Raw genomic sequence first — 12447 nt, 5'->3', positions numbered from 1 at the left:
CAAAGACAGAATCTTATCCATTGTTTGTGATAGTTGAGTATTGTTAGATGTCAGTTATGAAAAGCATGGATTTGAACACCATAACTAAGTAGGTTTTATATTCAAGTTTCCTTAAGTTTGTTCTTTCTATTTGTATTTCATTTGCTTCACTTTAAATATATCTTTATTGTGCACAGTACCACTTTGGAATATTATTGAAGGAATGGATGGATGGATGGATGGATGGGTGGGTGGGTGGGTAGGTGGAAGGAAGGAAGCAAGGAAGCAAGGTAGAAGAGGGAAAGAGAGACAGAGAGAGAGAGGGAGAGAGAAAGAGGAGGGGGGAAGTAGTGGATTAGGATTGGGGAGACCCATGTTCAAGTCCATTCTTTGATTTATGACTGAAAGTTATTCATCATTCCAAAAGACAATATATTTTAATACTTAAAACTGTAATCTAAAGCAAGTTGGCCCTGCTTAAGACCAATTAAAATCAATAAGGAGAATGAACTTTCTCTGAATTAGATATAAACTTTTTCTATTCGTTATATTGATTTTGTTTCAGGATTGGTGTTTTTTAAAGAATGCAGTAAAATAACAATAAACTATTTTAATAGGAGTTCTTTATTGATTTCTGTTATGATGAAATTGCTGAGTTTGTCAACATGTTGTTGGCCAATTTTTATTGCACTGATGATTTGTTTAACAGTTGCAGTGTTTTAATGTTACTTTTCTATATTTACTTATCGCAAGCTACCTCAGACATTTAGAAAAGCAGTATCTACATGGTACATAATTAGGAGGATAATCCCCAAAGAGCCCACTCAGCTGCTAAGAAAAATATAACAAAAGTTTTTATTCATTTATTTAAGTTATTGATTAAATTAAATTACTGGAATTATGTTGGTATAAGTATGCCTTTACTTATGAATTGGGCTCATAATGTGCTTCCTTGGGTTTGCCTTGGTTTATTTTATAAATATTCCTTCCAGCTAATTCCTCCATGAAGTTCTTCTGTACAATATCTATTGATTCAAAGGGAAGCAGCAAGGGGAGCTACACAAATGGTGTATTGTGACCCTTTATCTTTTCATTGATCGTATATTCTTTCAAGATACCAGACCAAGATTTTAAAAGGAGCAAGAACTTCTGACTTTCTTTGAAGGAAGGAATGCTAAGAGCAAAATAAGCATCTGAAGGAAAAAAAGTAGACAAGATTCATCTGAGCCTTCTTCTTTCTGGATGTAAATGGAACCAGTACTTAGAATTCATAGCCTTAGAAACTTTCAGTTCAAAAGATGGATCGATCTTGTGTCAGCAGCTAAGCTGCTTTTTGGTATATTTGCTTTACAGGTAGAAGAAATGCATTAGAGATTTTCATCATGTAGGACTCACAGCAGGATACGTACTGAAAAAGAACAATGTAGTGCACTCATAAAACAGAGCTTTCAGATGCTTCAGATGTGGGTGGCAATTATTAATAGCCTACTATGTCGTATTTTTGATTCAGTGCTTGTTTAGCCTGGTCATTTGTGTTAATTATGAGGGTCCACCAAGACATCTAAACAGAAAATACTGACAATCCAGAGTAAATATACCAAGGAGCTATAGAGAAAATGGCCATTTTTATAGATACCATTTATTTTTTATTTATATCACCATGTGATTCTGGACAGCATGGGGGGAGAGAGAGAGAGAGAGAGAGAAAAAGCTATAATTAATACAAAAATAACATATTTCTTCAAAATATACTAAAACAAATTAGTCATTATAACTGAAACCTAAGGAGGTAGAATCCTGCACTCCCTTTGCTTTACTTCTCCCATTTAAATAATGAGATCCTCTGTTGTAAATGACCTCAGGATTGTTAAAAGATGCTACAAATGTTTTAAGTCAAATAAAATCAAAACATCAAGGTAGGTTTCCATATAGTTATGCACAGAAATTCCTAAGCCTAGACTGCTACTTACTTGTCAGGTGTGAAGAACTGAGACCACACATTAAGTTCAAATTAAGATAATTCATTGATCATGTCTATTTGCAAAAATCTAGTCAACTAACAGCACTAAATTGGCACTAGATAAGAGTCAATGGAATTCAACAGGAGTTGGTCTTAGACCATTTGTGGGAAGGTAACAACTCTAGATTGATTACTTGCTTGACTCTGCCCCAGACTCTGCCTACTTTTCTTCTACATTACCTTTCCTAGGTAAGGCTGTATGCTTCATGCCCTACTATCCTTTTTTCACAGACTAGTTCTAAAATCAGCGAAGGTAGAATTGACCTATAACTAAGTAACATCTTTGGGAATATTTTATATAATAATAAAACAAAACTTCCATAATGTATGTCTAATTTAATGAAAAGAAGAACTAGGGGTGACATGAAATCAGCGTTCTAATATCTAAGGGGCTGTCACAAAGAAGAGGGATTCAACCTATTCACTAAAGTGCCTGAAGGCAGAACAAAAAACAATGGATGGAAACTAATCAAGGAGAGAAGCAATCTAGAACTAAGGAGAAATTTCCTGACAGGGAGAAATATTAATCAGTGGAGCAACTTGCCTGCAGAATTTTTGGGAACTCTAACACTGGACGTTTTTAAGATGCGATTAGAAGCCATTTGTCTGAAATGTAATAGAATTTCCTTCTTGAGCAGGGGTTGGACTTCCAAGTACAGACTTCCAAGGTCTCTTCAAACCCAACTATTCTTTTATTCTGTTATAATAATATGATGGCAAATCTGAAATCTCTTGTGTGATTTTGGTGTGAATGGATTCTCTTATTCCTGCAACCTCTTTTGACAATTCTTTCTCACATCCAACTCTCATTTAAAGTTCCAATATTATTGGCAGAATATCCCAAAGTTGATATAACTAGCTATAATGTGAGCTTCTCTCTATCAACTCCCTCCAAACATCCCTTCTATTTCCATTTACCACAATCTGTAGTACAGGCTACCAGCTAGGCTGCTTTCAATAAAGGGATGGACTAATTCATGGAAGTCATAGGGATCAATGGCTATCAGCCATGATGGCATTGGGGCTGCCTCTAAAAGCCATCTGCTGGAAAATTAATGGGTTTCCTTGTGCAATTTGCTGGCCACTGTGAGAACAGAGTGCTGTACTTGATGAGCCAGGGATCCAATCCAGCACAGTGTTGCTTATGTTCATATGTCCTACACCTCTGTTTTTGTAAGTCAGCTGCTGACTTCTATAGGAAAATACTAACCCTAACCCATTAAAAAATTATAGAAAGACCTGTTTTCCCTCTCTCTCTCTCTCTCTCTCTCTCTCTCTCTCTCTCTCTCTCTCTCACACACACACACACACACACACACACACATATGCACTCACACATACACATACATACATACATACATACACATTCACTCACACAAACATATGTTTTTATCCGTTAAAAGTTGCATTTGCTATTTTTTGCAATTCATTCATACTATTTTTTTTCATTCTTTTCCATAAGTATTCTAGCCAGACCAACATTCTACAGTTATACATTTGATTTCTTTGCTGAAGTTTTACCAAATAGTTAAGTAATGGCAGTCTTGCAATAATGACACAGTGTTCCAAATCTTCCATCATCTGACTTACACTAAAGATCAACTCTAAGAGTATTTAAAAGAAACATGAACCACTACTATATTGTAAATCAAAGGCGTATTAATAATGAAGACTTCTCAGTAAAGAGAAATGAGCAGGAGAGTTGTGTTGCTATAGAGAATAGTTCAACATGCATCAAGATTTGGATGAAATATCTCTCATTAATTTGATGTAGACTTTGAGTAGTGCAGGTCTCAGTCCATCTCCAGAAACTGAACTAATTAAGAACTTCCCTTTTTTCATCAGAAGATTAAAATGCGTCAAATAAAACTGGCATTTCTTTAAATACCTGAATAATGTATTTTGACCTGGATGCCAAATTAAATCACTATACTTAATCACAGATATCAAGTACTGCATGTCAGAACTTAATATATTCCTACAGTAAGTATAAGCAGCTTTTTAAAATAGTTTTGTTTATAGTCTGTAAAGAGTTAACATTATACTACAATATTCCAGACACAAACATGAGTACTTTGGCTAATTTTGAGAACATCTGGAATAAAAACATTACTGGATGCTAATGAAGCATATGACATATTTCTGTGCACTGTTATTGGCTCAAAGAATGCCAGAGGAACCAATTAAGCATTGAAACTAGCTGTTAATCAACAATCAATACCATATAAATGAAAATATATTAGCCAACACTCCAGAAGATAGGCTTAAGAAACAGAAGGATCTTGACAGATTTGAACATAGGTTCCTATCTAACAAACTGAAATTCAATGGCGAAAAAAATAAGTTTCTACATTTAGGCAAGTAAAACTAAATGCACAGGTATAATATAGATGATACCTGACTCAATAGCAGTAACTGCAAGACGGGTCTTGGAGTCCTAATGGACAATCACTTAAATATGAGCCAGCAATATGCTGCAGCTGCCAAAAGGTCAACACAGTGCTCGGCTGCATTAACAGAGGGATAGAATCAAGATCGCGTGAAGTGTTTATATCACTTTATAATGCCTTGATAAGACCACACTTGGATTACTGCATTTTGGTCACCATAATGTAAAAAAGATGTTGAGACTCTGGAAAGAGTACAGAGAAGAGCAACAAAGATGATTAGGAGACTGAAGGCTAAAATATATAAAGAACCATTGCAAGAATTGCTTATGTCTAGTTTAATGAAAAGAACGACACTATAGGGGACATGATAGCAGCGTTCCAATATCTGAGAGGTTGCTACAAAGAAGATGGAGTCAACCTGTTTTCCAAAGCAGCTGAAGGCAAGACAAGAAGCAATGGCTGGAAACTAATCAAGGAGAGAAGCAATCTAGAACTCAATTTCCTGACAGTTAGAACAATTAATCAGTGGAATGGCTTGCTTCTAGAAGTTATGAATGCTCCAACACTGGAAGTTTCTAAGAAAAGACTGGACAACCATTTGTCTGAAATGGTATAGGACTTCCTGCCTGAGCAGGGGGTTGGACTAGATGACCTCTAAAGTCCCTTCCAGTTCTGTTATTCTGTATTTTGTTACCGGTGCCATCAAAACAGGGAAAGCCTTTTTCCTGTCATGTATTTTATTTATATTTTTATTGTTTTTTAAAAGTAAAAGAACCCTACATATTTTATTAATCAGTATGTCTGTTACATCTAGGATTAAGAGCCTGATTGTATATTTAACTATTGATTTTTTTCTAAAAACTTAAATGATTAATTAATTGATATGTTTCAATAAATAACTTTTTGCAGTACCAGCTTTTATCTTTAAATTTAACCAGTTTTCAAACAACATCAGAAAAAGAACACTTGTCATTAAGTGTGGCTTGATTCACAATTGTCACTGGATTTGCAGATGGCAGCTGTAATGAGAAGTGCATAGGCACAATTACAGCAAGTACATCAGTTGTGACCTTTCTTTGGCTGGCTGGAATTAGCAATGGATGTCTACACTTCAGTAGGAATTTATCTCAAATGTGGCGATGCATGGGGCTACCCTTGAAAATGGTTTAGAAATTGAAAATAGTTCAAAATTCAGCAGCTCAACTACTAACCTAAGCAAAATATAGGGATCTTGTGAAGGGTCCCTGGTGCTCTCTGAGCTTGATTGTTTTCTTAAGATATTTCAGTACCCAAATTAAGTAACATCAGCAGTGACTAGCATTAATGTTACCTAGTTTGAGTAACAACCAAGCTTGGTTGAACAACCAAGCTCAGAGACTACCATTTCAACCCTGAGCTATAAATATTCTTCTTTATTGATACAGATCTTGTTGACACAATAATATCTGCACTGACTATTAACTGCTTGCACAATACAACGTAAGATATTGTTCATGAAATTTGAAACCGGAAAGGGCTTAGAGTAGGGGTAGGCAACCTTGGCTCTTTTATGACTCATGGACTTCAACTCCCAGAATTCCTGAGCCAGCATGCATCATAAAAGAGCCAAGGTGCCTACCCCTGGCTTAGGGCGTGATTGTGTACAGAACTTCTTCTGTTATGAGCCTGAGTAAATATGCCACCTTACTAGAAACGCAGCTATCCGATATGTGGGAAAGGGCATTTTCTGGACAACTTTGAACCGAGGGTGTGCATTTTCTAAGGAGATATGTTTGTCCCCCAGCCTCCCAGTATTTTGGAAAATAGTAGAAACACATTTCTTTTACCAAGTTTTAAAGTGTAATGGGAAATCTTAAGGTTGATTTTTATTTGAATTGTGTGAATTCTGTCATATTTTGAACTCTAACCCGCTGTCATAAACTGGCTTGAGTGTAGGAATAAACAGAAAGACAGAATAGGGAGATGGAAAGTTAAGAAATATGAAATATAAATCAATCAATAAAAAAATATGTATGTCTTCTGAAACTGAGGACTCCTCAGATTTGGAATTTTCAGGGATTTGGATGATTTTTTTGAAAAACTACAACATACTCCCACATTTAAGATAGATACAATTCCTTCCTCAAACATTTCAGGCAGTTGAATGTTTTCAGGACATTCATGCATAGCCAGAAGAGCAAAAGTGAGATTATCAAAGCAGCCTATATCTTTTGTAAAATGAATTATTATTAGGATAGCCCTTTTGAATGAAAATGTGGTTTGGACAATGTTCCATTTATCTGTTAAAGCTGATTCAGTGTTATATTGATCCCTCTACATCTGCTTCTATCATTTACCATTAATTCCACATTTCCAAATTTAAAAATATGCAAAATGGTAAATAAGATTATAAAAGTAATAGACAAAGTTATGATTGGAAAGGAGGATCTTGACCTGTGCCAACAGAAGGAACAGGTTTAAATCTGATCAAACATAGGATGCAATTATGAAAATATATGTTACCATGCTAATGCCAAAACCTTTTACTTTTATGATATATATTAGTTAACAATCTAGAGAAATTGTAAGGCAGCTCCAAAATCAAGAACAAAATTATTTGGGACAATATTAAGTTTTAATATTTATATTTTAGCTCATGGTTCAATCTATGAAAGGAAAGGGACAGATCAATCTCAATAATCCAACATTTACATTTATCACCAAACTTTCTCTCTTAGAAATTACAGCTATTTATTAAAGCCATTCAACATTCAGTTTTGGCTAAACTAAAATATAATATTTCTCAAATATTTTTTGTAGAATTAGGAACATCTGTGGGAGGAGGGGGGTTTCTTAATAATTTTTCTTAGTGTTTACGGATATAGCAATTTTACCACTAATAGAAGTTTATTTCCTTTTTCTTCATTACGATCACATCTTCATCTGTAATTTTATAGACTTCAGTTTATGAAGGTAGCAGCTGGATACTTGCAAGGCATTGTTTGTGGTTACATTATCATCATTTTATGTAACATTTTTAATAACGTGGGGGAATGTTAAAATTGATCCAAATTTGATTCCTTCTCCCACCACACAAAGCTTAATAATGTCTTGAGATAATTAGTAGTACATTAATTCTCTTCAGAGGCACCACATGACAATTTCATCTTATTTGGGACTTGTCAGACATAGCTAGATGTTATTTTATGGGATTCAAATCCTTCCTACCAATCAAATTCAACTATTAGACCTTTGAACTTAAATGACCATACACAGTGCAACAGCTTTAAGAGCTATTCAGATATTGCTAGTCAGCATTTCCAGGAAGGGATATAGTGAAACTATTTGAATAGTGTATACAAGGCATCTTATAAGGACCTTTGGCTGAAAGAAGAAAATAATGAATAGATGATTTATAGATCTGAAGATTAAGAAAGAAGCAGACCATATAAGGGGATGAGGGGATTTGTAAATTATTTTAGAGAGATAAGATTGTCAATAAGATTGTAATTATCTGATGAAAAGAGGCTGGAAATTATTTATATATTTCCTAATTCTAGTTTTCTTTTTCATTTCTTGCACTTTTTGTTCTTGTTTCTTTTGATTCAAATTTTATGATATAATTTTTATATAACTATAAATACATTGTTTAAAAGACAGAATACTATATAAAGTTCATCTTCCGGGGTTTTACATGATTTTTACCATTAGTCTTGGAGGAGGATAAATTTCTTTATTTTATAGTCAAAATCTGTTACATGGTGCTTCCTACTGATCATTTGCAGCTGAGAAAATACCAAACAGGATATCTCTGTTTATCTCTTCCATCAAAAAGAAAGGAGGATGGAAGTCATATAAAATGTGATATAATGTGACATAATGTAACATATGTCTGGGCTCTGATAGTTTAAGTGAAGAAAGACTAAGACAGAGTTCTCCAACCTTTCAGTATTGGTGGCCCGGAACAGGGAGAAGGGGGAAACAAGAGATGGTTTTGTGGGGGGGGGTAAATGCATGCATGTACATGAGAGTGTGCACAAACACCTGTTGCTGATGTGATTGGGGCAGTGAGTTCTCACATGAGTGGGGCCATGAACACCTACAATGCTCGCTGCAATGCTCATGTGAACAAGTGCACATCAGCCAGCCACTCACATGGCCTGGTGGCCAATACACCATGGCCCAGTAGTAGGTTGCAGGTTGGGGACCTCTAGACCAGTGGTGGCGAATCTATGGTATGTGTGCCAGAGGTGGCACTCAGAGTCCTCTCTGTGAGCACACATGCCATCGCCCCAGCCCTGCCTCCTCACTAGCAGCCCCCCTCCAGAGGAGATTTGCCCCCAAGCACGGCCCCATGGAGCAGTGCAGCCAAGGACATGGCAGCCGGACAGCGGGGACAAGACTACGCCCTCAGGCCCCATTGCACGCAGATGATGCTGTGGGTGCGGACGGAGGCTGCCATGGCACTGCTAGACTGCCTGGACGATCTGCAGCGGGCCATGGAGACGGTGGGGGCGAGGTGGGTAGGGTTGGTGGTGGGCAGGGCAGGGCAGGGACGAGGCCACTTTTGGGGCACTCGGTCTCTAAAAGGTTCACCATCACTGCTCTAGACTAAGTGTACCATTTCAAGACCTCTCTAGAATTCTTACTGAATGTGTGAAGTCTTAAATGCATAAAGGAAGGGCTCATGTTTGCTGACGTGAGCTTCCTACCAAGCTTTACATCTCCATGTTTAGTTGAGAAAACTGAAATGGTACTGGAACTTATGTTTGCTTAGACAAAAGTACAGCTCTCTGCCTAGTCTGGGATTAAGCAGTTCCAGTTCATCCATTTTACAACAAAGGCAAATAAAACAAAGGGAAGGCCCATCTGTACATCCTGGAGGTTAAAGTTTTTCAATCTCAGCAACTTTAAGATATGTGGACTTCAACTCCCCAAATCCATTTTAAAGTTCCTGAGGTTGGGAAGCACAACGGTAGGTTAATGTACTTTCTTTAAGAACATTTGAACTGAGAAATCAGAGTATATTAGAGGCCCCAGAACATCCTTGAAACAGTGGATTATAGTAGTTAGAAAAGATCAGTTTTATTCCAGTTTAAGACATTCTGGTACATTCTGAAAAACAAGCATTTTCTCATATAACAATGCTGATCAAATAAATGCTTTTTAGAATTCATTCCCCAATACCCATCTCTCTCTCTCTCTCTCTCTCTCTCTCTCTCTATCTATCTATCTATCTATCTATCTATCTATCTCTGTATTTCAAAGGATCTGTATTTCTCCAGATACTTTTTTTCTACTTGTTCTGCCTGATATATCTCATTCATTGTTTATCAGTTGCTTGAAGCACTGTTCTCCATTGTGTTGAATTTTTAACCCTTCAGTACTGTGTGAATCTTAGTCTCATCAGATTGGCATTACACAGCTGTATTTGAGGTTATTAGTGCTCTTTTGATTTCATAAGCTATTACTGTCTCCTTAATATAGGTTGTCCTATCTTCCTTCTGCATAGAAGTAAACAGTAAAGGATAATTATAATTAAAAACAAAGCTCCTATAGAAAATTGTTCCTTCTTGGTTTTAAATATGCTCATCATTCAGGTGCAGTTTAAGGGCATTAAGTTTCACGGCCTAGTTTGGTTAATGATGGCAATACATTATATCATAACGGAGCAGCATCCACAGAATCTCACCACTTATGGTAAAAGCACTGTTGCAGGAGCACAGTGCAAGCTCCACCCCTTAAGGATATATGTGTAGCATTGCAACATACATTTAAAAAAGGGTCAGAGGTTCATTTGCAACATGATGGCATACAGCAGCTTTTATCAGTCTGATCCCCCTGAAGACATTGCTAGGTCTAAGCCTAGATTTAATACAAAAAGAGGAAGGCATAACAAAAAACCAAAACTTCACATAAATGATCCCCAGACCTTTATAACACCTAAAGTCTTGAGAGACCAAGTTTGGAATAGGATTTTAGGCATCAAGCGAAAAACCTAAGATAGTGACTTCTAATATTCCCTTAGGCATAAGACCAGCTTGGTGATCTTGGGCCAATCATTCTCTCTCAACCTTAGGAAGAAGACAAGAGCAAACCACTTCTGGAAATCTTACCAAGGAAACTGTAGGGCAGTGGTTCTCAACCTTTTTAATGCCGCGACTGTAACCGGTTGTAAGTTGAGGTCTACCCAACCAGTCGTAAGTCAAGGACTTTCCCTGCCCGGGAGCGCTGCGTATGCGTGGTGCCGCCCCCTGCACCGGCCGAGGCGTAGCTGGCAAGCGGCAGAGATGGCGCAGGTTGACCACCGGCTGGGCCACCAGCTGGCCCAGCCCAAGGGAGGTTAGGCACCCACTGGGCCCCACGCATGCCAGCAATCCTCCCTGCGCCTGCCGGCCTCCCACCTCCCACCCCTGGCCCTCTTTTATTTACATTTTTAGTAGTTGCTCAGCAAGGAGGGGTGGAAACTTCCAGACAGCTCGCCTTCGCTGCAGACAACTTGCAACACCGTTTGCAGAATGGGACTTTTGGCAGGCTCAGCAGGGCAGAGACAGCCTGGACAATTCCTATTGGCTTTTGAAAGCCAATAGAATTAGACTCTATTCAAGAGAGTCTATTCTATTGGCTTTCAAAAGCCAATAGAATAAAAGGGAGTAGCACAGCTAAGGAAAAGGGGGGGGAAATGGCGGACTGCATTGTTTGGCGACCTCGTGAAATGGTCATTCGACCCCAAATGGGGTCCCGACCCACAGGTTGAGAACCACTGCTGTAGGGAATAGTTCAGGTGGCCACTAGGAGTCAAGACTGATTCAAAGGCCCCCCACACAAAAAAAAAAAAAGTATTGAGAAATGCATTCTGTTTCAATCTGATCTAGAGTGCCTACTCAGGGAGTGAAGCATAGCTAAAATGTGGATGGATACAAAAATATAAGTCAATAGACACACTTAGTTGCACAGGTCCATACAACCCATTAATATTTACCCATTTACCCAACTCCATATTCACATCTCATATGTATTATATTAACCTTAATCCCTCTACTGATGAGATTGAAAGTGATCTCTCAAATGAGCTCCATAAAACCAACAGTATAGGATGACAGTCTTGCTGAGATCTTCAAAGCATTAGACCCAACACCTTGCAAGAAGACTGTTTTGGAAAACATTTGGTCCACAGAAGAGATGCCTAATGACTTCCATAATGCCCTCATTGTGGCTCTCCGTAAAAATAAGGATGCAAATCAGATTGCAGAAACTACAGAGATATCTCGCTGCTGTCCATCACATGCAAGATCATGTCATTACTTTAGGGAGCATTCTGTCATACAACATAGTTCCCGTACAGGAAACTCTGGCTTGCAAAGGGGATATTTCCATTTGTCTCACAAGCATTTGCATTACAGATCCAAGTGACTTGAGCATACCCTTTAGATCCCCTCTACATTTTATGACATTTAAAATGTACCCTAGAGAACAATGATCTTATATGAAATTAATTCAACTGACTTGATTTTAACAATAATTACACTTCATTTGAACCAAGTTCTAGACGTGTCTACTTTTTTTCTAAAATTCAGTGCTTAACTCTAAAACAGTGTTTCTCAATCTTATCAATTTAGATGTGTGGACTTCAATTCTCAGAATTCTCCAGCCAGCATGCATTGAAGTCCATACAACTTAAAGTTGCTGAAATTGAGAAAACACTGCTCTAAAAGATGGTGCATCTCTGACTTCAAGCTAGGGCATCCTTGGGAGGAAGCTCAAAAAATGTCAAATGATGGCTGTGGCCATGTGGTCAAAGTCCTCCTGTTTTCTTGCATATGTCATCCATAAATGTGTCACATATTTCATAGATAACCCTGGAAACTTTGAGGGCCTTCTATTTATAAGCAGATCTTCATATCTGTGCATTATTTCTTATAAGAATGTATCCCATACTTTATTTTAAAAACTATATGTTATACCATACTTTATATTAACGCTGCTAGTTTTTCTTCTCAGTACAACCAGCCATTAGTAAATCATTGCAAAAATTGACAAGGTAGTTATGGTATTACATAATTTCCCATGCCATCTTTT

The sequence above is a fragment of the Crotalus tigris genome, unplaced genomic scaffold, assembly GCF_016545835.1.
Source record: "Crotalus tigris isolate CLP2741 ecotype Arizona unplaced genomic scaffold, ASM1654583v1 scf7180000024349.2157984, whole genome shotgun sequence".
Taxonomy (NCBI): domain Eukaryota; kingdom Metazoa; phylum Chordata; class Lepidosauria; order Squamata; family Viperidae; genus Crotalus; species Crotalus tigris.
Note: the sequence above shows the minus strand (reverse complement) of the source record.